At 41.4% G+C, this 26,277-nt stretch overlaps 1 protein-coding gene across 3 annotated transcripts in view; it reads right to left on the bottom strand.

Moving 5' to 3' along the window:
- The window catches only part of HTR1F (5-hydroxytryptamine receptor 1F), a 104,575-nt gene extending 79,386 nt beyond the window's left edge, over window positions 1-25,189 (bottom strand). For 2 of the 3 annotated variants that reach the window (XM_041713515.2, XM_002191572.7), the window contains exon 1: window positions 24,232-25,189. The gene's annotated coding sequence lies outside the window, so the exon portion shown is untranslated. Of the gene's footprint in view, window positions 1-5,117; window positions 5,462-24,231 lie in introns of all 3 variants that reach the window. The other variant, XM_030263244.4, reaches the window with a different exon arrangement.
- Window positions 25,190-26,277: the final 1,088 nt, after the last annotated feature.

Below are 26,277 nucleotides of genomic sequence, written 5' to 3'. Positions count from 1 at the left end.
TACTTTACATGGAAATAACAGACAGACAACAACTTAAAAAGTTCCTGCCTGCTGCTTGTATGACCACTTTGGAGACATAATCATCATTTAAATGGAAGTAGAAAGCACTACCACCCTCTCCTGAAGATTTCATTGTGATCAAGTTAAATCTTTTTAGAATGGAATAGCTGGGTACAGAACACCTTTAAATGCATTGTGAGAAACATGTTGATAAACTGTCAGTCCCTTCTGTGAAACAGAATTGGAGAAAAAAAACAGCTTTAATGAAAGGGTCTGTGAAATTTAGTGTCTGTGAGATAGCCAGATTTAAGATAGACTGTATTTTTTTTTGCTGTTGTTTCCTTTATTTAAAAGCAGGATTTTCTTCCTAAAGTTGAATCTTTTGAAAGAACTGGCTTGCATAAACAGGAGGAACCTCATATGAGGATTGCAAAACTAAAAAAAAAACTCTCTGCTCAAAATCCTGAGCCCTCTTCCATGTGGGATAACAATAGGGTAACTATGTCCCAGCATCCCTCCAGACCCCTTCATGATTCAGGGTTAGAAAGAGAGCCAATTCTCTGGACCTTCCCACAGCCTCCTGTTCTCTTTTTTCACTCTATGGCTTGTAGGAATGTTTCAAACACATCAAACTGATGCTCTGAGGATGAGAAAGGAGATGCTAGCAAATTTAATTTCCAGCTTTTAAAAAAAATTTCTGTGATCCAATTGAATTCCATAACTGCATATCAATTGTTATAAAACCAAAAAAAAAAAAACAACGACAACAAAAAAAAAAATAAACAAACCACCAAACAAACACACATTAAGAAGATTCAATAGAAAATGGAATTGGATTTAGGGCTAAATAAATACAAGTTAGCTACAAAATGTCTTTGTGCAGTGGGTTTGAAGAACAATTGAAGTGCATACTTATTCAACAGATTTTTTTTTTAGCTTTCAGAAATGACAAACATTAAATTTGCCTGAAAGAAGAAATTACAGAATTGAAATTTGTGGTGTATATTTATATATATTTGCAATTCTTACTTAATAAGATGCATTCAGAAGTAGTAAAGATGTAATATACACTGAAAATAGTAGACATGGAAGAAAATTGCATCAAGAAAATGAATTAAATTGGATTTCAAGCCCTCCATTACACAGTGGAAATGAACTTAGAAGAGGAAGATACAGCTTGACATGCAAAATAATTATTTTAAATGCGAATATGTATTAAAAGGTTGTGTCAATATGCAGGCACAACTCCAGTGACCTTGCCTGGTAGGGCATGGGGAATTTCACCATCAGACTGCTGCAGGCTAATTAGCACTGCTCTCATTTTCCAAAAATAGAATAGTCAACTTTATTCTTTGTTTGCAGAACCCTTTTTCTCTTGGACTATTGCAAAGCTTTTTAATAAGAAACCTTAAAGTGCATTTATGAAATGAGTCAGATATATTAACTGGGTGTGTGGAAGCAAATAAAAAGGAACTTATCAAAGTGATGTCAGTGGCAGAGAGAGCTGGCTGAAGAGCTCACAAACAAAACATACCCAATTTTGGTTAAGCCCTTGGAGGGAATATCCCATTTTCTTGAAACTTGAAAAGCATAACAGGTATCTAAAGATACTTTTGCCTGCCATTCTATTCTCATATTTCAACACAGTCAACAGTTTGGTTTAGGTTTTACAAGCTGCATAAATTCTGTTAAAGTTAAGAAGTAATTGATTGAGGGAAAATAGTTGGTTGCTTTTCCCTAAGTGTGTCTCTTATCTGGACAGTGTGGGTAGAGTCAATTCCATGAGTGGAGGGCAAGCCTTGTAGGGATTTCAATCCCTGGTATGGAAGGCAGGGCTTGACTTTTGCATTTCCTCCCTCCTCTCCAAGAACAACTGGCAGAACTCAGTCTGTGTCACGCCAGCACATTGAACAGAAACCTTTGCCTTCTGAGAGAACAGGAAGAACAGATCTGTTTGTTTTTGGTCTAGGAATGGTTTCTCTTCTACCTATCTCAGGCAAATTCAACTCTAATAATTACGCAAACTCATCAATCTCCATTTTGAAGTACTTCTGTGCCAATTACCCTTAGAAAACTGTTCCCCAAACCCAACCTCATTGCACTGAAGCTGGGATATGTTCTTCATGTTGTGTTTGCTTTCATGGAAACATTACCCTTCAGCTAAAATATTATTTTCCCTTTTCTGGTTTTACTTCAACTGTATGTTTGTTAACAGAATGCTTATCTGCCAAAGCTGTTATTTTGGCAAACTCAGTCATTCAGCAACCTCTTTGTGGTTGTATGATCACTTAAGAATGGATCGACACAGCAGAATTATTGAAAGTATTTGCTCTACCTGCTATTTTGCATCCTGTTCTTTCAGAATTCTGCTGTGATGAATATTTGGTCTCAAAAGACCAAATAAGCTCCTTAGCAGTTTTGCTAACCTGATTCCCCTTAGCCATTCTGCCTCTTGTTCCATGCTCAGCATCATCTCCTCTGATTGAAACGAGGCAGAGCATTTACCCAGTTTTTGGGTTATACCTAGATTATCTTTAATCTCTTTAATCTCTGTCCTTCCTGCATAGTAACTCCATTCCCCCCAGTTTACTTTAATATCCTTTGCCAAGTCTAATTGTCATTTGTAAGTCTGCATTTGTTAATTTCTAACACACAGCTTAATTTAATGCTCCGTACTTTTGTGTTGGTTCTTCATACCCAACATCTGTTTTCGTTGCCACTGTTCATCCTACTGCTCAAGCCTATTTACACATTTAAAAGAGCAATCAAAGATCCAAACGATGGAAAAACACATTTCCTAAATGTGGTACTGCACTGTGCTTCTCAGCTTCCAGGTCAGGTTATTCTAGCAGCTTGTTTTCGTTGTTCTAAAGGAAACTCTCATTAGACAGATGCAACATTCCCTTTGCTTACCTAGCATTGCTTAATATGTACCATTTTCTGTTTATATGCTGCTTTCAAGCTTTATTCTGGGTGAAATACCCATTTGTGTTCTATAAAGATTTATGTGGCTTTATGTAGCTTCTATATTCACTCCTAAGTGGTGATGAAATGAAACTTTTCTATTTACTCTATGGATGACATTTATGGACTGAGCAAGAATGAATGTGAAGTACTCTGATAATTCAGAAGAAAAATACAACAGTAGTATTGGTTTCCTCAAGGAAGACATAATTTTTGATATGGTGGTGTAAACTGAACACTAACGAGAATTTCAGCAATAAATCAACTTTTATAACATTAAGCATAGATATATTTATGCTAACGCAGAAGTTTTCTACTCTGTTTTGTACATGTGTTTTGCTAATTTCATTCCACATATTCTCCACCTGCTCCCACACATCTAATAACTCCTTATTAAGGTTGCCTTTTGTTGTCTCCCATCATGGTTCTCTTGAATTTCCTACTGCAGGTTGTTTTCAGCTCCTACTTTCAAAGTAATTTCTTGCTTCAGCTGACTGCCTTCATAAAACTAAGCAGCTTTTGCCTTGAATATTTTGTGATAGGCAACTTGGAGCACTGTAAGGTCTCTTGCCACCTCGGTGTGAGGGGAGGGGAAGCTGTCCTTTGCAGCATCTGTTGCCTAGCAATGTTTCTCAGGTGCCTTTAGCTGTGCTGCACTGTGATCAAAGCTGGAAAGGCTGAGCGTAAGGGAAAGTGAAAATGGGCTTGAAAAACACTGTAATCAAAGCACAGCTGGTGCAACATCCATGATTTTTACGTGACAGTGGAGGGACCCCAGCAACAGGTGCCATTGTGTGCAAAAGGCTTAACTCTGCTTCCCAAGAGCACAGCACTCCTTAGAGGAGAGAAAGCAGCATCTCCATCCAGCAGCTCTCTGCTGGACCGTGTGGCACCGCTCTGCCCGTTCAGGAGTCAAACGGATAGAGCTCAGCCTGGATTCCTGTTCTGTTCACATCACCCAACACATTTGCACTCACCATCAGGTGGCATTAGAACCAGAGCCCAGGGGGCAGCGTGTTTCCTGTGGGATGCATTGCTACAGGTGGGATGGAGCACTCTGAGAAACTGCTGCTTTTCACCCAGGCATTGTTCAAAGGTCCAGGCATGGCTTTGCATGTACCAGACCATCACTGTGACCCATCTGAGCTATTTCATAACATCCCAACTCATCCAGTCCAACCCTTCACTAAAGGTGGGAAATTTCCCCATACCTGAACACTGACCCTGTTGTTTTAAGGCTTAAAAAGTAGAAATTGTAGAATAAATCTTGTGTAAGAAGGATTTGTTAATGGATGTTACCCAAGTTACTGACATGCCAGGCTAAGTTTTATTTGTGAGATGATGCTTATAACAGCGCTGCACAAACTTAGATGGACTGGCTGGTAGCATTCTTGATGTTACAGGGCAAATGAGATTAATTAGCCTTGCAAAACCAATCCTGTCTCAGTGACATCATCAGGATGGGAATATCTAGATTAAGACAGTATGGTCCCAGCCTAACACAGCTTTTTCCAAAACTGTGCTTGTTGCTTGAGTGTTTGGGTTATTTAAGTGTGACTAATAACTAATTTAGGCACCCATACAAGTGTTTTATCTATGAAATGACCCCTGAATAGAAACATGAACATGTACTCTGTTGTTAAAAATTTGCATTCTCTGTGTGGTAGATAAAATTCCAGGGATAAAGTAAATAATTCTAAAGGCAAAACTTCTCAGAAAACCAGAAAGATTAGGGTACAGAAGCTAAAAAAAACCCCAAAAAACCTTGGTAATCTCTTGTCTTTCTTTAAAGTTCACAAAATAAGAATTTCATCACCCTGTCTTGCAAAAGTGTGAGAGGAAAACGTGGCAGAAAGATGATTTTGAAATGCACTTAAAACTTTCAGCGCTGCTAGAGAGTTAAGCAGATAAATATCTCCCCCAACTAACCAGCTGCCAAGTAAGACTCTTCAGTGTTTTTGGAACTTCACAATGACATTTCATATACCATGCTTTTGGCATGTGAACAAAATCCATACCCTGCTGCTTCTCCCTTTCCTGATACTTCCTCAATTAGAAAGATCTTAGTTATTTACCACAGTTTTATGTATTATATTTCATAAAAAGAAAATGAAATTACTTTCAGGGAAAGAGATAATTAGTAGCATACTCACCCAACACCATGATTCCTCCAGTAATTTCAGACTTCAGCCATTCTATACTGCATGTGAGTTTCAAGTTTAAACTAATCATTTGTTAGATAAAATAATCTTTCAAGATGAAGAAGATAGAGTGATGTTTTGTTGACTGGAGAAACTTTAGTTGAAGGTTTTGATTTGCAACAGCCTTTTCCTTAACTTTCTGAGTTTGAAATAGCAGTTTTTCTGTCTCTTTTTGGTGTCTGGTTTGAAGTTTTCTCAGAAAGGCTTTTCTACAGTTCTTCACAAGAAAGCAAGGGAATGAGCCTTCAGAAGTAACAGAGGACTTTTAGACTCTGAAGCTATTTTCCTTTGCAAGGCTGGAGGAGGGAAAGGAGATAGAAATGAGATGGTAACAGTAGAATTATAGTTGGACTGATAGTCTCACTGATCCCTATTCTGGTTTTGGACTTGCTCGAGCTTCCACAAAATACACCATATGAATCAATAAATTACTTAAGGCTTTTTCTCCTCTTTAAACTGTGGGAGGGAAAACATTAATCTCCCTGCTTTTGAAAGCTTGCCTACAATGCAAGTTACGAGTCTCATATTGAAGGGCTGGGGGAAATGTATTGTGGACATTTTTTCCCCCTCAAAAGGCGGTGAGAAACCATATAAGATCTGGGAATGCTGGGACTGGAGACCAGCAGAAACTCAAAAATCTACTGTATCATTCAAATGTCTTTTGCAAACCACGGCTGTTTTCCAGTTGTTGTATGCCAGCAGGGAAGGAAGGGGGTGCAATGAGATCCCTTTGGGGGTGCTGCTGTTTCTGGGAGTGCCATGACTCAGATGGGTGGCCACAACAGTCAGTGGCTTTGTCAGTCTGGACAAAGTCTAAGGAATAGTTTTTGTAAGCTCTGCCTGCACCAAATGGACTTCCAATCACTCGGTTTCTGGGCTTAGGAAATCAGTATTCATTTTTAGGAATGGATGTGATGTGGGATGAGGGTATTTAACAATGGTATGAGTGTGAATACCCTCCAGGCATGTTTTGGACCCTTTTTGCAACCCCCTTTCACTGTGACTGGAGCCCTGCTCCCTGGCTGGGAGGACCTGGCATCCTGCTGTTCTCCTGGGAGACACATTCTGTCCTCTGCCTATTGACTGCTTTGTGGTGTCTTTTGCTGGCTGGGCAAAATAAAATTTCAGCTGTACCCACAGTGACTGCAAAGGAATGAGATTTTGGAATAGTGGAAGGATAAAGGCTTGCTACAGAGCCAGAGGTAACAGAGCAAGGGTTGTTCACTGGGTTTTGTATAAGGGCTGTGGCAGCAAGAAGACATTTTCCATGGGTGAAAGGTGTGCTCAGAGACACTTTACACAGCTGGGGATGCTGCCTCTGGTGCCCCTGTGGGTAGTTGTGAAGCCTAGTTGATCATAAGTGCCTCATCTTCCTAATTTTCATCTACAAGCTCTGCTGAATCTTTATTACCCTACCTGAATGTTTTTCCAGTGTTTCTGAAGAAGGGCAGAGCATTACTTTTACAATCCAAGTGATTTTATGAAAAGGATTGAACTCAGGTCAACAGTAACTCATCCATAAGAAGTGCAAGCTTTAGGGAACTGAAACATAAACCGTATCAGAAATGACACAACCACTAATTCAGTGTAACCATGTGGATGTGAAAACCATCCAAATTACCAAATTAGTTCTAGCTTTTGCTCTTCCTCTGAGAAGAAAGCATGATGTTATATTTCCTTCCTAGAAGCTTTGCTTTTCCTCTCTGTGCTGAAGAAAAGTGAGAGGTTGTTGCATCCTGGAAGGAAGAGATCTCAGTATTCACTGCTGAGTGTGCACAGCCTGTGCATTGCTCTCTATGAGGGGCAGGGCTTCATTATGGAATGGCAGAGGGTGACCATATGGTACCAAAGTATTTTCCAATTCTGTTTATGCACTATCTTCAAAAGCAATTTTTCCATATTCCTGCCTCTTACAATTCTCTCTCTCTTTTTTTTTTCCCCCCTAATTTATTTTCTCTTTTCCCTGATTTTATTTTATTCTCTCCTTCTACAAGGCCTCACTTTTTTCTCCTTCTTTTCTGGTATGCCCAGACTTCAGGTTCTTATGTGTTCTGCCATTCCCTTTCCAGTTCCTGGCCAAGAAATCTGTCAGGTGTGCTGGAATGTTGCTGGGACAGAACTGAAACAGTGGTAGAGTAGGGGAAGGAGTTAAAACTGAAGACTGGGAAGCTTTGAAACAGAACACAATAGTTATTGTGCTAATTTTCATCTCCATAGCAACACTAATGCAATATTTTTCCCTCACTACTGGAATTCCCCTCCTATGGTCTCCTGCTGGGCTCAGCCTGGAGACCAGCAATGGCACAGGGACTGGGAAGGTGCCTGTATGGCTTTGAATTGTTGGAAAATGGATGAGATTTGAAGAAATCAGTAGTAACCTCCTGGTGCAATGCTATGGGCTGCCCCTGAGGTGTGGGACAGATCTGACCAGGAGGTTTGTCATCAAGGAACAGAAAGGGTCCTGTTGAGATAGCGATGGCAGCTGGTGCAGTAGACAGCAATAATTCTGTGGGGAGCTTCTCATGGAGGTTATGTGGGGATGACAGGTCAATGTCACTGTTAAAGGTGACCCCTCAGAGAGACACCCTTGCCTTTGAATGTAATGGCCTTGAAATTTGGGTTTAGGTCATCTAAAGGTCTGAACAAATTGAGTAGCAAAAAATTAGATATTTTGCACTTTTTTTTTCTGAATTCAGACCATTAATAGTGTGAGACTGTGATTAATGCAAACTGAGCATTTAAAAACCTGTAGGCATCTTTACATATCTTAGTTTGGGTAATGTATCTTGTAGAAGTTAAAGGTAGCTGAAGGCTCAGAGCATCATTCAAACTGTAAAGCAAACTACAATCTCAATTGCATTTTCTCCTGTACCTGATATCTTGGTTACCATGCTTGCATTATAATAAGCTTTGGGGGTTTTTTTTAACCCTCATGGTACCACCATACTGAGCAAGAAAAATCTGGGAGGGAGGAGAGTTTTTGATACTCCACAAATGCAATTGTTCCAACACTGCTGAACACTGCTGTGCCATTTGGAAAATGCCAGAGGGCAAACTTTGAAGAGGCATAAGAAGCACCAAGAGGGAGAAGAAAATGTTAGAAAGTGCTGTTGTGACAGATGGTGAGATGGTAGGCTGTTCTCAGATGGAAACATTTTAAAGAGTTTTGCTTCTCCAGTCTGGACAGCTTCTTGAGAACAGGCTGGGGGCAAAAACACCCAGAAAGCCTCAGAACAGCTTTAATGTGTGAACTGAACTGCTGGTGGAAAAGAGTCAGTGAGCAGCTCTCTCAGTAGCTGTAGTGGTTGAACATGCTCTGGTAGCAGTGCTGATGTCCATGAAGATCCATCAGCAGTCCTGGCTGGAATTCCTTGTGGCTTGGCTGAGAAACATTAATGCTGTCCACTAAACATGGGAATGCAGTGGTGGTCTTCCTAATAATCCATCAGTGCCATTTGGAGCCAAACCAGCACCTACTGGGAGCCTTTTTTGTCAATGGACCCTGACTTCTCTTGCAGTGGTGGAGTATCCAAGCGCTCCCTTCTTGGCTCCTGGCACTGCTGGATGTTACCATCAGCTCTGGCACTGCTCTGGCAGCTAGGACTGAGCACAGAGCTGGTCCTTTTCAGAAAGTCTTTACTAGGATTCCTCCGGTTTGGACTTGGAGGAGATGTCTAGGAAGGTGTGTAGTTCTGCAGCTGGAACGCTGCTGTGTTTAAAGTGGGAATGTCACATGGGGACCCCATGGAAACAGGGAGCTTTCAGCTAAACTGAGGGCTCAGTGAAGGAAAGCTGCAGGAAAGTTAGCTCAAAACATGGAACTGCTTTCCATGTCAGCTGACTCTGAAGTTAAAGTGATGTCATTTTTTCAAGCAAGTGTTCCATTTTACCAAAAGTTTATACTTACTACTCTTACATACCCTTCTTAGCCTGCAGACATGAGGCATTTCTAGTAAAAAAAAAATAGAAGAGGAATAAACCTGGGCATCTTTTACTTCCTCCACTACCTTCTGTCCATCCCTTCTCCCATCTTTAAATCCCATCGCCTTAGTACCCAAATTAGAGACCTTCCTCTCCCCACATATTCAGAGCCTAGAGCGTACATGTAGTTTGCAGAGCACTGAGTGGGCTTAATGTACCATCAGGCTGGAACGTGTTAGGAGCTAATTCTGGGATGCATGAGCACAGGAATTGTCATGGGAACACAGCCTATAACCAAGAAGGAAAAAAATTCCAGTAGGAAAACAGGCTATGGGAGACTTCCATCATGCTGCTCAAAACAACCTTAAAGAGAGTATTATTTTGCAATTATTTCAAAAGAGACACTATGCCATGGAAACCCCTGACAAAGCAAATTGCCTGTAATTAATAAAAGAGGGAACTTTAAAATAGTAATTTCTTCTAGTTATGTCCAAGGACATAAACCTGTCCTTCTTCTAGACCCACTAATGAGAAAAAAAATAATATGAGGAGTCAGTTTCCCTCTGACTGAAACTCAGCTAGTAAACACTTTTTTTAACTGCCAGAAAGGAAGGTTTGACTTAGCCTACCACATAATCAGATGTTTCCTTTTAATCCAGTTTCCTTGGGAAATAACAGTTACAAGGCTGTGCTGTTGTCAGTCCCCATGAGATCCTTTTGAACTCGTTGCCCAGTTTCAACTAAACTTGCAGAGATATCAAGAGTCCCTTTGCCTTTGATGAAAACAAGGCAAGCCCCTGTTAATGGAAAGGCCACAGCATGTGTTCAACATATTATTAGACATTAGAGAATCTGTGTGAGGGAACAGAAGGAGTGAAAACTTCTGTAAGAACAAAAACTACAGCAAGCAAGCTTTGAGTGTCACTGCTCAGATAACTTTTTGGGAGTTGCTGTACTAAGCTCCATGATACAAGTACTTGTAATTGTTTTCTAATTCCAACCTGTGCAGGGCCTCCTGATAATTAAAGTGTCAGCATTTCAGTGATGAAAAGCCCCATTGAAAATCAATGTTCAGTTGCCATTGCTGCTTGCAGAGAAGACAGAAAGGTCTTGTGAAGGTCTGCAGAACCAGCTGTGAAAGCCTTCTGTCAGCTTGGTGGGAGGGGAGAGCTGTAAGACCAAACCACCATTTGCAAATTCCCGTCCTTTAAACTTAGGGCTGGCTATAGAGAAAATCAGAGGCACGTCTCTTATGTGGAGGCCTCCAGAACTGTGTGTCCTGTTTAAAACTTATTTGCAGGAATTCACACCAAGAGAAAGACTGGGTAACCCTGACTCGAAGCTGCAGGGAAGCTCCTCACAGAAAGATCTGTCAGTGCAAGCAATGGCACATCCTCACAGAGCTGAAATGCCTTTTACTGTTCAGTGTGGATTTTATTACCAGTTCTTTGTTAATCAGAGGAATGATCCTCACCTTGCTTTATGAGTCAGGACAGTGAGATGCAGGGAGAATAAATGGTGACACCAAGGTCACGCATTTTGGCAGAGAATGAAGTTAAACCCAAATCCTCTGAGCTGTGGGCTGGCAGTGACTCTGAGAGCCATGGGAAGGGGCAGCCTTGGGCTCTCCACAGGGTGGAAAGCTCTTCCACGTGCTTTCTGCCCTTCTTCCTTCTCAAACCAGCCTTCTGATTCCTGCTTGCACTTTTCTGACTGTGCTTTGGACTATCAGGTTTCCCAGAACTGACCATTATGCCATCACTTTTGAAATGACTTTTGAGTATAACCCAGTGCAAGACTTGATATTACAAACCTGCTTACATAAATGGCTTGCTGCCTTCCCTTAGAGCATTCATAAACTATGTCCAGAAATACTCCAAAGTAGTTGCTAATAGCCTAGATTGATTCTGACTGCATAAAAGACAAGTAATTTCAAATTATGAAAATTAACTACTTACATAATTTGATTTATTCAGTTACAGTCTCTGTGAGGATTTAAAGATGGTGCCTCATCCCCATCTCTGCTGCTGAACTGACAATATATCATAAGTGTGATTCAGAAAGGTCTAGCAAGAATGCTAGGGTGGTATGAGGGACAAACAGATTATATAGCAGAACTTAAGTTTCAGTCTCTGGCTTGTAATTATTCTATCTTTTTCTCATCATCTGTGTTTATCCTATTGCATTTTGGAAAAAATATCACATTAGCAGCTTCTTTAGGATCATATTTAATATGAATATTAATATGTATATTTGCAATCTGATTACAACTTTTACTGGAATTCCTGACTCAGACTTGCTGGACTTTTGCAATCCATCAATGATTTCTCTGCCTCAGAAATGACTTTCCTGTATCCCTATTCCACAAAAGCAGGCATAGTCCCCGAGTCCAGTCCAACTCCTGTTTCTTGCTAAGGAAGATGCACCCTGCAGCCACTTGCAGATGCTGGCATGGAGCACATTCATAAGTCCCTGATAAGGAGCATAAAGGGATGGTGGTGGTGTGTGCCTGTGTCTGAGAGGCAGCAAGGTGTCAGCAGGAAAACCTGTTTAAATAAGGTTTTACTTCTGTAATCAGACACAGAGCCCAATGGCGCAGTCTGTGGTACAGCCTCCTCCCTAACACAGAGTCTAAATCTGAACAGCAGAGACTGCACTAGGAATATTTCTGTCTTCACAATTTATTTGTTAAGGTGTTACCTTTGCTCTGATAGGGACCCTTCTACATCCCACTGGCCTCTGCAGTCACTCAGCTAAAATGGGGTAAAAAACAGACAAGCACTTGCACACAAAAACATTGTGATTTGAACAAGGGGTACTTAGAAATAACTTGGAACCTAAATTTGCAAATAAACCTAAGGGATAAGAGTAGCTAGCTGGATAAACTTCCAGAAGGCAGAAACATCTTTTGAATCACCTCTTTAGTTCCCTTAAAGGCATTATTATCACTTTGATCTAAATTGAATTGACTCCAAGCCAGTTTATTGTAATGTATGAGCTGCTCCCCTGTAGATGCTGGAGATGAGGCTCTTCCCTGAGAGCTTGGAGTGACACAGTTATCCCTCAAAGGCACCAAATGAGAGGTGAGAACAGATTCCTGCAGTTCTCTCCACCACAGAGACAAAAGAAAAAGTGATTTGCATTTTCAGGATAAGTTTTAGAGGTCGATGAGGATGCAAAGAAAGAGAGAAAAGTATTGTTTACCCTTTCTTTTCCCTTCCCTACCCTCAACCAAAACTACCTTCTCTTCCCGGGCTGGGAGGTAGCTGTGTCTGAGAAGGAGAACAGTTCTGCCCACAAGGCCCTCTCTACCCCTCCTTGATATTTCCTCATTGCAATTCAGCTCTTTCTGAGCTGGCAGCAGTTGCAGGCAGGAAGAGTCTGAAGAAAGAAGTGACAAAGTTTTCTGTAATGAAATCAAGAGTGATACTTCTTGATCCTTGATCATTGTTTGCTACAGCTCTTAAAAGGGCAGAACATCCAGCAATTGCATTTGACAAGTGTTGGGCCAGAAGATTTCTAACAGGAAGCAAAAGGGGTACGATCTGTTCTCATTACCACAAAAAGAAGATTTTTTTTTTTCCAGTCGGGACAAACAAGTCTTTTATTTCCTGTCTTCTTTTATTACTTCACCAACTTATTAAATTCTTTATTTTTATTTTCTTAATATCTCTGCAATGCCTTAGCTTTTTAGGTCAGTGACTCATATCTACAGCTGCATAAGAGCAAACCTCTTCATATAAATGGCTTAATTTTCAGGCTGACCATGTAATTTTATCATTCTTCAAATGATCTATTCTTCTCTAGATTAAATGGATGAGTTTCCAGAAAGTAAATGTGTTTGGGCTGCACAGACAGAGCTTTATGTCAGGTTCCTGCCAAAGAAGTCTGCACAATATTGTCTCAATAAAAAAAGAGAAAGTAAAAATCATTTAGTCACAGGTGTACTACACATTAAGATGCAGAAAAGGTATCACTAAATTATGTCATTGCATAAGTAGTTCCCTCAGTAACAGTTAAGGGAATAAACTAGTTGGTCACAACTAAAGAAAGTGCAGCTTTTATGAAAAGAATTGGCAATAAAAAAGTCAGAATTACACTTCTATGTGAAGTAAGTTCTGATGAATTCAAGCAGCTCCTGCAGTTTCCATTGCTCCTTCCTGTGTAAATGGTGCTTCATCCCATATGTATTTTCAGCACATCTCTCTGAGACTTTAACTTAGGTTCTATGCTGTTGCATTGAATTTCAATCCAGATTTCTGTTCCTTCCACCAAGGTACCTTCCAGATTTATGAGAGAAGTGAAGATATATATACTGTTCCTTTCTTTCTTGGTTACATACCTCTTTGATACATGGAAGTCAGATTTCAGCAGACTGATGCCTTTGGGTCAGAAAAGCGGCTGCTTTATCATCTTTCTGCATTTAAGTCCATTTTAAATCTATATTTTCCCAGATAAATTCTGGCCAATCCTGTTTTTTCCAGTATTTCATAAAGAGCTTTGTCATGTAACTTTTCTGATGGAGCAGAGATGAGCAATTTCTAAAAAAGTCTTTGAGTTATGAACTGATTGGGTGTGTTGTAATGGCCCTGGTAGCTGCAGAGGGTCACCAGTTTATCCTCACCACACACCTGAGAAGTCAGGCAGCACCATTGCTTTGTTATCAGGGGAGATGAGAGCAAAACCCTGACCCCCCATACATCCATAGGCAGGGATTTGCCTCTCCCTCTGAATCAATAAAATGAAAGGAACTGTCACATTTCCAACCTCACAGACTGCAGTGGGATGGACATTCAGTAAAACCCAGGTGATACTGCAGTAGTGGAGACCACATTAGGCTTTAAAGGGAGAGAAGCATCTCTGAGGGTCTGCAGTGGAAAGCATTTTCCAAAGACAATCAGGACCTGCCCTCCTCCTTCTCCATCCTTGCCTCAGGATATGTCCAAATCAAGCAGACCCAGCTCATTCTTGCAGGGGATGCAACACATACCCTGTGCTTCTGGTTTCTTGTTTTCCCATTATTTATGATTTGCATCCAGCAGCCTTCACAAATAGGTCTCGACAAAGAGGAATTTAATGGGATTTTCTGCAAAAGCATATTGAAAAGGAATGAGGAGTTTGCCAAAAATGTGTTCCTCTCTTCATGTGGACGTAAATTAAATCCCTTCGTTTACTTTTCTATACTCTTTGATTCCAGCAGAGGTCAGCTCTGCCTGTGTTGGGGATGGACAGAGCAGTTCAAAGTGTGCGTGCCTGCACACCTTGCAAGACAACGCTCTGCTTTCTTCCCACTCCCCCTCACAGCACTAACTTCAGCCCATTTCAGGCCCTCCTCTTAAATGGAGATAAAAGGGCTTTGAACCAGAGCATCTCTGTCTTCAGGACTGCCATAAAAGCTGGTTAGAGAGCTCTTCTTGCTGCTGCTCCAAGCCTGTTTGAGAACATCCTGTAATGAGCAGAAGGAGCAGGAGACTGTGACAGCGGTCCTTGGTGAGGTTAAAACTGTTGCAAGATGAAAAACCCCCACAGAGCAAGAAGTTGTGCCTGGACTGTGCTTTCCAATTACTGAACTATTAGGGAAACAGAAATACTGCCATCCTGTTGCAACTACCTTCCTTTGCTTCTGTATCAGGATTGTTAAAAAAACCCCAAAGCTGTGCTCAACAATGTTTAGTTAAGGTTTGTTCTGGCAAAAAAGTTTGAGTGTATCAACAAAAACATTTACTTCTTTAAATGGCATTTTTTTGGTACATATCTGGTCCACTAAAATTCTTATTTCCTCTGTCAGTAACAGTGGTTCTTTAGCTCTTCAGAACACAAGGCAATAAACAATTTGAAGCCCTTCACAGCACAAGACAAGGAACAGTTTGAAGCTGAAGACAGAATGTGTTGACAAAAACTCTCTTGTTTAACCATATAAATCTGCAAAGTCCAAGACATGTTTTTATCCTCTCTTCTTTTTTAGAGATTAAATTATTGCTACATTGAGATTTTTTTGTTAATTGTCATTAGTGATTGACACACTTTACAGACTTTTGAAGGTAGAAAATAATGACTGCTTTTCTGAAATTAGATGTCATGCTTTCGACAGAAATCTTTCATGTAACAAGTGATGTGTGCCATTGAGACAGCAGCTGCTTCTGAAGGATAAAATCTAAAAACCCCAAAGAATCTCACTGTAAATTTAATGCCTGATTTTCTGAAATAATACTTTTCACACTTTTCTGGTACCTTTGTTGAATTTAGCTTGTTAATACTAAAAACCAGATGAAGTTTCAGCGCATCTAAGCACTCCTTTTCTTTGCTCTGTTTGGGAGATTTTGTAGATTTAAATGACTGAAATGACAAAATGTGGTTTGCTTATTTCTTATGTGTAGCTGTATATGACAAGAAATGAGTGCCATTAGTCTAACAAACTACCAGGGGAGCCAATAAATAATTTCAGCACAAGATCAAGGATAGGACTAATGAGCAGCAGACTTGACTTGTTACCTGAGAATTGAGAGAAGAAACATAAGCCCACTTGAAAGAGGTGACTAAGGTGCACCTTCATAGTGAACTTATATTTTATGTGCAGTTGTGCTGCCCAGCTCCAGCCTTTAGGAGTGTCAGATGAGTGTTAGGCAAAGCAAGGAAAGCTGTTTTTCATTTTAGTGCTTGTTCCTCCTGATGGCATTATCTGTTATAGGTCAAGCAGCTACAGCTGACAGCTTCATAGGTCATCTTAAAAACAAGATGTACACCCAGCGCTGTTGCTGCTGATTAAAGATCACATATCTAAGTGCAGATGACACTCCTGGCTTTTGGGTGACTACAGTGGATTGGGAATTCCAGTGTGAGCAGCACATTGTCTCCCAATACCATATACACACACAGCCCAGGCTGTTGTTCACGAGGGGCTTTGTAACTGCCTCACCAAAGAGCAAATCGTGTCCTGGAAAAGTGACAGCATTTGTAAGGCTCCTATTCTTTGTTGTTATGGGGGAAACTGGATGGTCCAACACTTACAGGTGCTGGCTTCCACTACAGTCATGAGCAGGGTCCACACTTAATGCTTTTTTTACCTGTCTTTCTTTGGCAGCTGGATCCAAATACAGGTATTTTGTAGGTCAGATTTGTTTTTACAGAGAGTTCAAAGCACCACTGACTTTTGTGCCAAAAACTAATGGATGCATCCTGGTCTGCTCATCTTGCTGTTTCATTTTGTCATCTGTCCAGTGGCAACTGCCTTGCTCTGGGCTGAGGAGAGCCTGATCTGCTTTTCCCAAGGAGAAACCTTAGGGTGTCTCTAGGCCACTGACAAAATCTGAAATGCAAACAAAAAACTTAATCCTGAATCAGAAATCTCAAAAACATACAGAAAAAGATGTCTCTCTTGCTGAGAGTTCCCTGCTCTGTAGCTGAAGTGGGGCTGGTGCCCCAAATATTCCTGTTGCCTCCATCTAGAACGGTGTGAACAGCTGTGCCCACACTGTGTGGCCTGTAACACAGGGCTATGTGGCTGAAAGACATCATCACTGTTTTGTAGAGATTTTATGGTTCAAAATACCTAAATTGACATGAGGACTCCACCAGTAGATTGGTAAATTGATAGCCTAATATAAAAGTGGGGAAAAATTGCACATCCTTGGACATGGCATGAAGGTTTGTGAGCCCTTGAGAGATCTGCTGGAAGTGTGCTGGAAAATACTGTGCAGCACAGAATGATCCCAATCTGCATATGGTCCTGGCTCTTGTGCTAATTTGAAATGGTGTCCTCAGCAAATCACCTCTAAATCCACATCTGGCTTTTGTCTTGAAAGGAGCCGATTGGTTTTCTGCGTAACAGGGTCCAAACAAACTCAAACTGATACAGCTTTGATGATCAGGAGATAGGGACTTAGCAGCAAATCAGAGAAGTGAGTGTAGACACAGATCCTTATTATTAATAGTAAATGGTTGTTTATTCTAGATGTAAACATCCTAAAATATTAATTAAATAAAAAGCCAAAACCCCATAATCACACAAGGCTTTGGTCTAGATGAAAAGAAACACATTTTGCCTTTTACAGAACAGCAGGGGCCCTTTTTGCCATTGGCAACTGTCAGTCTTCAGGTAATTTCATAATAAGACCTGCAGTATAGTCTTTGAGACTAGAATGGAAGAAAAAAATTAAAAGCCTTCAGTAAAAGGCAGAGTGAAAAGGAGCTTGATTTATGACCCTAATGTAAAAATTCTTTGTGTGGAAGAGATGGTAATGATGCCATTATGTTGGGCAAGCCCAATACAGAAGATTGTTTATGTAGATACAAGTGTTAGGACAGAATGGAAGTCATTTCCCTAGGAAAGCAATCAACAGCCTTAAATGCATCTTTTACAGAGAACAAAATGCTATTAGACTTCTAAAGTTTGACTTTCCTCTTTTCTTGAGAGGATAATTATATTATTTGCTTGTTTTCTCTGGTACATTTAAATTTTTTCTGTGTCACTAAATAATGTCTGTCATTTTTTGCTCCTGGCTGCTCCCTTGGGTGGCCCCTCACTGATCTGGGGTTGTCACTGGTCCCATTATGGGCACCTGTCTCTGCCTGCCTGTGCTTGGCTGTGTCCCCTCTGTGAGGAGTACTTGTTCTGGGGTCACCTTGGCATCCAGCCCATGTCCTCCTTGCAGAGCAGCCCTGCTCCCTCTGTTCCCCGGGTGCCCAGGTTCAGCATGTGGATGGCCACGTACCAGTTTTTCTAAAGGGATTCACCAGTGACATCAATCAGCTCTGTGATATTGCTGGGGTGTCATCTCTGCCCAGCCTGTCATTTCCCCTGTTAAATTTGCACTCTTGGTTGTTCCTGCCCAAAACCATCCCTGATATTGGCTGTATTCAGCTGCATTTTTTAAGACAGTCTTTAATTCTAATTCAGTTGTTCCATCCATTTGCATTCCTCCCCAACCTTTCATCACCTGCATGCTTACCAACTTTAGAGGTTATTCCCTCAGCTGAACTGTTAATGAATAATTAAACACTAATTTTTACTAAACTATTAATTAAAACACTTCAGTGTACCCAGGAGAGTCTCCTGAACAATCACAAGTGGTGTAAGGTTTATAATTTGACAATAGTTATTATAATGAGCTATTTTTGATTAAAGCTTTCCAGACAATGGAACATACTCCTAGTATTTTCACTGAACACACATTTATTGCTTTGTGTCTGTGGCACTGTTAAAAGCTTGTGCTGTATTTACCAGGATTTATTATAACACAAATTAGAGGAAGATACTCTGATAACTGGCTGGGCTGCATCACTAAGTAATACTGATGAGGTCCAAGTTAGCCTACATCCTTTAGTGGTTGAGTTGCCAATAAACCATGGCCTAAAATCTCTCTCGAGGATGGTATTTTGATCACAGACCTATTTGTTTCAGTTGTCTCTGCTGGTTTCAGAGCACCCCCTTCTCGTCAGTGACTCAGTGAGCCACAGTCATCGCAGTGAGGTGACAAACTTGTACTCTGTGGGCTCCACCACTGCCTACTGCAGTGGTTTCTCCAAGCCAGGCTGATCTTTTATAATTTAACACAAAGCTAAGGATAACAAAATGAGTATTGATAGCTACTTCACCCCACCCCCATATTAAATTTAGAGATAATCTTAGGCTTAATACAAATAAACTGGATGGATTTAATGCTATCAAATCAACAGTGCTATGTAAAAAAAAAAAAAAAAAAGAATGTGTTTCTTTCCTCCTAGAGGAAGGATCCCTCTTATACAGCGCAAGATTCAATTATGGCCATCTAGAGACTAGCTAATGTGGTTATAATACAAATAAATCATCTGTACTTAAAACTGGAAAATGCTTGTTTTGATGTACTACAGCCACCCTCCAGTAAGTGTCATGCACAGTGGCTTCTGGATTCAGGCAGAAACAACAGCCTGAAGGATTATTGCTGCCCACGCAGGAAGTTTTCCAGGCAGGTCAGTGCTTCCACGTGAGTGGAATCCAGCAAGCCAAAACCCAGGAAGCTCAAACAGTGGAGGATGAGGGCGGATGGTCTGCCTGAAACCTAATTGCTGTGAGGCAAGAAAAACAGCAGGACTGGGAGGACAGAAGATGCAAGGTGATGCTGAAGTCATGTTCTGCTGCTGGCCATAAGAGTGATTCACTGAACAGTGTGTCCCCTGTCAGAGGGAGGGAACAATAAGCAGGAATATTTGGCATTCCAGTCCATGAAGACCCAAGCCAACTGTCCTGCTCTGCTCACTCAGCTGCTGCAGGAACCAACTACAGACAGTTCTAGGAAGAAAGGAAAAGGAATATACCTTGACTAAAATGAACTTTTATGTCCACTGCTGTGAAAAAGGGGGAAGAGGATGCTGAAACTTGTTGTTTTGCCTGTAATTGTTATTGCAGACACAACTATGTTGCAGGTACAGTAATTTAATACTCTCAAATTCTATTTTGAAGGTCAAAGTGTTCTAACATTGTCATACTTTTGACTGTGATATATGGCAGCAGAGTTTGGAAGTTCTCCTCAAGTTAGGAGAAGCTGCCAAATGAAACCACACTTCAATAGGTACAAAATACCCTTTGGCAGAATTCCATCAAATTATAATCCCCTCTCATTACTGCATAAGCATTTCTGGGTGACGTAGCCAGTTCCAGCCCTTCTCACCCATGTCAAAAATCTATGTACTGGATCAGACATTTCTGTGATTCCTAGTTTTCATTTGTGCTTTCCTTTCCTATTTCTCCAGCAGATCATCATCCCAGTGTTGCTTCACATTTCATCACAACTTTTTGTTCATTCACATGGGTTTTGCATTGGCCTCCATGGCAGTATTCTGTGTGTTAGTGTACATATGTAAGCACAGACACTACTTATTTATGCAAGTGGACAGCTGTATCACCTTGGCCCCTCTTTGCACCTCACAGAGAGCTCAATAGCAGGTCTGTCACTCTGAAATCCAGTATTCCCTGCAGCAGAGAATGACTTTTAACAGTTAGGCACTTAGGGCATAACTGCTGTGTTTGTGTGTGGGCCAGCTGACTGGCTGATTCTTTTTGGATGTTTTCATCATCAAACCATTCTGTTTTTCACAATCAACACAAATTCAGTTCAGTCAAAGCCTAAAAAGGTAACACTGCCATGTAACATAGTGAAGTAATGGTTTCTTACAAAATACAATTATTTAGGCACAAGATTCTAGGAACAAATAAGGAAAAAAAAAACTTAGGCAGCCATTTTTTCACTTTGATAAGCCTTGTCTTAAATTTGGAGGTGCTTGCAACTCAAAATTTTCAAAGCTTATCTTGCATTTTGATAAGAAGAAACAATACTTAAACACTGTCAACAAGGCTACTTTTCTCATATACTGACAGAGCTTTTCCAATCCTCCCATTTTGCAGAGGAACCAGTGATGTGGGAGTCCTTAGGCTGGACTTTTTGTAGTGCTGAGCAGCTGATGCTTCATGGCAGAGCAAGCCTTTTTAAAATTAGCTACCCTGCTTTTAATTTTGGGCTTTTGACCTCTCCCCTACAGCAAACCTGCAAATGCACACACAGGGATGTGCACCTGTAGGAGGCAAACCCAGTTTCATAACTCTTCCATTTCCAAGCAAGCTTCCCAAATTACCATGTGACACACTCCTACTGTAGGCAAGGCAAACTCAAAAGCGTTTAGTGAATTCTTAGGATGTCTAGGTCTGCATATTTCACTGTACTCTCATGTGCTTTTCTTCCTCCAGTAACTGCAAAACTGAGGAACTAAAGAGAATGTGGAGGAAATTACCTCCAATCCCATTCTCTTACTCCAGCATTAATTTATAACATGAAACATCAAGAAAATGACATTTGAAATTCAATATCTATAATATACATTCCCAACATTTTCTAAAATGTGCCCTGGTTTTCATTGAAATGTGAATTGTATAGGCAGAAGCACTTGTTCCTCTGCCAGGAGTAAAACTCCAACCACGGACATCAAATGCCCATGGGAAAAATACTTTTGTTTTTTCATACATTGAAACCTCCCCAACTTTATTACATTTGGAAACATAATATAATAGCAGAGGGCAACATTACATCTGACATATATATTTGGTTTACAAAAAAAATACAACCAGGGACACATTTTTGATAGAACCACTTTTTTTCAAGCAATAGTTGCAGGATAATGGAGCACATTGATCCTTTTTGCTAAATGGTATGACAAAGAAAATGAGCATTTGTGTAAAAATGCCATAACAGTTGAGGCTTGAATTAGGAAGTCTGTAACCTTTGCTTGTGCTCATAAATTACCCTGCAGATGAGAATGTGACATTAAAAAAAAAGAGAAAGGCATCCAAAGCCAAGAGATGCAACCCATTAAATACTGAAGTGCTTTATGTATATTTGTACCCAATGTTAATCACTTCAGATCCTATAGTACAAATTGCCTCCAGCAGTTTCTAGAGTTATATCACAGGTTAAATGGACACCCACAGATAGAGATTAGTCATTTAAAAGACAAAGGTATAAAAACTGATCTCAACTGCTAAAGCTGTCTTAAAGTCAGTTTTTCATGCATTTTGAAGCTGTGCCTTTTTCCCCCAGTTTCTGGGTGAGAGGTTAATAGTAGGGCCAAACACTGAATCTGGCAGCAAAGTAAGGCTTTTTTCTTAGTAAATACCTTAGAGAAAGTTGGGGCAAAAAGGTATTTCTCTTTCCGATTAAATAAATTCAGTTGTCCCTTTTAACAGCTGTGCATCAGTAAGTCATTAAAGATATCTGAATTTTAATTACTTGTGCTCTCTCAAACACTAGAACAGTGGTATGTCACCCTCGGATGTGGAATGAGCACAAAATGGCATGAGCACCTGAGAGATGTCCTGTAACCCTAGCTCAAGAGGAATCTCAGTACTGGAGTCAGATTCTCCATGCAGTGGTGCCTCCTGCCTGACTGAATTCTGTCAGCCCTTTCATTTGCTGCCTCGATGAAAAAACAGGCAATTTGGAGCTCTCAGGGAAGGAAGGAGGAGGAAGCATGCAGGAAAACTTGCTTATTTGCAGGTTTCACTGAGGGCAGTGAGAGCTGTAGAGTCCAAAACTTCTGGGAATAACAACAATAATAATAACAATAAAACTCCAAAACAACAAAGGTTTGATTAATCTCCTCTTAAAAAAAGCAGACTTTTAAGTAAGTCAGAAATCCTATTTTAGATATTTTATTAACTTTTCACAATGGCTTGAAGCTGATTTCCTTTTTCTCTCCTTTAACATTCCAGGTGCTTCAGTCTCCACAATCAAAAAGAAGAAAGTTCCAGCCATTTATGACAGGCTTGGTGGAAATCTGAACTTTGCAGAAATTCCACCAAAGAGAGAAGGTATGAATGGTAACTAGGAAGAGGCTGGGGTACCAAGAGCAGTTTACTTACAGTACCTTAAAGCAACCTGTACGTTTCCAAGTGTTCAGAAAGTAATAATCCTTGGAGTAACTAACGCTCTGAGAAGTGCTGCTGACCAATCTCTTAACCCCTTTAAGTCCTATGTGTAGAAGAAAAAAATGCCTCCTAATTCCATATTCCTGTTTCATGCAACATTGCAAGAAGTGAAGCATGCAGCGCCAGCACACAGCAGTTTGTATGATCATAAACAAAAATAATTTTTTCAGCCCCTAAGCAAAGTACTTGTCTCTTGGGTCAACAGATCTTAGAATTTAGCAGACCAAATTAACCAGCAAATGCATGTTTTACGCCATTTTTAACATTAACAAGATAAATGATGGATGAACACAAGTTTTTTGAAGGTTAATTTAAATACAGATGTAATCATAGCAGGCAGCAGTTCAGAGCAGAAGCTGTGCCAAGTGCACATAAGGTTCTGCCTCTCTTCTTTGACTACTGAGACTCATTTCCAAGGCAAGGTCCCTAAAATTCGTGCCCAACAACAAATATTGTAAATCCCTCCTCCTTTTTCCTTTTCCCTGCATTGTTTGTAGTCCTCTGTGGCTCAAAACCTCAACTCACAAGTCCTGCACTTGGACAGTATCAGGTGTGTGCCTGTGTAGGTGAATATGCTCACACATGCATGGGTAGGTAGATCAATACATGATTGACTTCTCAGAAAGGAACGAAAAAAATCAATGAAGAGCAACAGAGCTCAGAGCTCTGAGCTAAGTTTTTCCCCAAGTCAGACTTGGAAGTTTAGCCCATATTTCACAGCAAAGTTCAGCTCAGTAATTTTTAGCAACTATGAAACTGATGCTCTCATTTTCTCTTGTTTGATGAGAATAAGACAGTCTTTTCTCCATGTATACATTGATTTTTTTTTTTTAAATTAACCTCTCAGTCTTATTTTCCTCAGGTAAATATCTGCTGGATTAATAGTCCAAAAAGAAGAATAGTTTATAGTAGCAAGCGTAAGTATCTGTGGAATTATAATACCCAACAGAGACATTTAATTTCCTAAAGTTGGTTTTCATAATGTGCAGAAAGCCTGGGGTTGCCCAGTCTCATAAAGCATCCAACCAGTACAGGGACGGTAGAAAATGAATATCCTCTCAAACAAAAGCCCTCTGGATTATAAAGCTGTACAAATTGTGTGACCTGTACAAACGAGAGCATGCTTCTATCCCTGAAAAGGCAAAAAAATAATTATAGGGCTAAGAAACACTACTTGATTCGGTTTAGATGATCTCTTGGCAGAATCCACAAATTGAATTAGGATGAAAACAGAAGACAGTTCACTTGTTAACATCATAAACTAAAGACATTCAAAGCCTGCTTGGAATCTCAGCTGTGAATGCCAGCATACAAAATCTATCAGCCTACAGGACTGCATGTGTGTAGCATACACTCATCTTAGCTGTATTATTGGCAAAAATTAAAGGAAAAGCAAACTCAAGAGGATGCTGCCACAGGAAATCTCATCTATGTTCAGGTTGGCAGTGCAAATAAACATATTCACAAGGCTGGCATGAGCTAGGAACGTTTTCATTCCTCAGTCCAACTTTAGGAAGAAGGAGAAACGGAGTCCTCCTCTGTTCTAAACCCTAATATTTCAAGTTCTCCGCCAGCACAAGATCAGATAATTAACAAAAATCAAAGGATGACGAAACGAAGCCAGATAAATAACAAATATCTACATATATAAGCACACAGCAAGCAAGATAATGAAAAGTTAGCTGGATTTACCGTTTTAATTATCCAAGTGGGTGGTTTGTTTGGGTTTGGGTTTTTTTTTGGTTTGTTTTTTTTTTTGAGGGGAAAACGTCGGGAGCTGTTTTCACGACGATTCGTCCATACGCATCCGCACCGCGGCAGGCGCCGGTCCCGGAACGCGGAGAGCGAAGCGTTTCCCTCCGCAGCCGGCGCTGCCCCCGCCAAAAATGAAACGAGAGAAGGCGGGGAGGGGCGGGGAAGCGGCAGCCGGCGGGGAAAGCTCCGGCACCGCCCCGAGCGCTCCCTGCCCGCCGCGGTGGCTCCGCGCTGCCCGCACCTCGCGGGAGCCGCGGGGCGGGCGGTGCCGGCGCTGAGCCGCCGTGGTGCCCGGTGTGATTCCCGGTGTGATGCCCAGCTCGGTGCCCGGTGTGATGCCCGGCGCGGTGCCCGGTGTGATGCCCAGTTCGGTGCCCGGTGTGATGCCCGGCGCGCTCCGCCCGCGGCTCCCGGGATGCGCCCACCTGCAGCCCCGGTGCGATGCTGACCCTGCGCTTGTGCCGCCTCCGCGGCTCCAGGGCTGGGAGGGGCCACACGAGTCCTCCGGAGTGGGGGGGAGCCTGGTGTATGCTAAATTAGGTGGAAAGGTTGCTGCCGGGAGCAGGGATGAAGGGGGAGGTCTGTTCCAAGCACCCGACTTGTGTGGGATTTGGGATCTTCGCAAGTGTGCGCTCGTGGGTGAGGCTGTTCATCTCGGAGATGCTACGACCGGGCTGTGAGGAAGGGGTGCCAAGGTGCGCGTAAAGCGGTGCAGAGGTGGACAAGCATGTGCTCAGCTCTTCTGCAGAGAAGCAGCTCAGCTGTCGGAGTTGTATATTTGGACCAGCAGAACCTGAAGTGGGTGATAGCTTGCCGAGGAGCTCAGACGCGCCTGGGAGTTGTGACCTGCTGTCCCTGGGCTGAGCCCCAGCTCTTCAGCTCTCACCAGCGCTCGCACACCCACTCGGAGCCTTCTCTCCCCCTCTCCTCGGCACTCAGCGCTGGGACTCACGCTCAAAACCTCTCAGCGGTTGTTTCCAGCCCAGCATCGGAGAGGGCTGAGTGTCACACACACAGCCGGTTTGCAGGCAGTGCTTTGAGCTCCTCTTTGCATGCTGTTTGCAGCTCCCTTCCATGGTGCACATTTTTTACCTTGGTGCCAAGTAATCCAGAGTGCCGCTCAGTGCCCTTTCCTTTAGCTCAGGATGTTTATTGTTTGCTTGGACCTCTATGTATAAGTTTTTTTTCTAGAGCAAACTCAAAATGTGTTTCACCGAAACCAGCCCCTACATCCGATTGCAAATATTTATTCCACAAAAGCTTAAAAGAGTTGAAAGTACTAGAAGGTAATTTCTTATGTTGTTTATTAAGAGAAGCAAAGCCTTTGAAGACAGAAGTTCTAAAAACTACCTGCATCACACAGCCACATTATAACTTCATCAGTCTAATTAGATGCAATTTCCCATGAATTTTGGTGCCTGCCAGGTGCTGGACTTGCTGCTTAGGACCTTGTCTTCTGCAGGCTTTTTAAGTCCCAGCTTTATATGAGCTGATCACTCTTTTTTCTTTTGTAAGTTTTGGCACTAGTGGATACAGTCTCCTCTCTCAGCTACATGCATCACTGGCTACTGTTTGAATTAATGTATTATACCACAAGTGACCTTAGAAATGGCAGAAATAATAGCAAAACATTCCTGCTCTGTCCATTGCTCCCGACCAGTAAGAGTCAACTGTTTATGATTAATCTCTGCACTGTAGTCTGCATCTGGTGTCAGATTGATGCCATTACACTCAGTCCAGCAGGAATGTGAAAGTGCCTCTCTAGAACTGACAATTTAGTATATTATCTTTTTCCTGTGTCTGTAAACCTTTAAAATACATTTCTCCTCGAGAAAGCTGCCTGAGTGACATTGCTGGTGGCAGAAACTCTCTGGTAATTCCCAAAACAGTATGCAAGGGCATCGGATGTCACAGTGAGAGCAAATAGTCTCTCCATCTCCTTCAAACATCTCATTAGGACCTCTTGCTTCCTGTGGTGTTTGC

Source organism: Taeniopygia guttata, chromosome 1 (assembly GCF_048771995.1).
Source record: "Taeniopygia guttata chromosome 1, bTaeGut7.mat, whole genome shotgun sequence".
NCBI classification, from domain to species: Eukaryota; Metazoa; Chordata; class Aves; order Passeriformes; family Estrildidae; genus Taeniopygia; species Taeniopygia guttata.
Note: the sequence above shows the minus strand (reverse complement) of the source record. Positions and strands in the feature narration are given on the sequence as shown.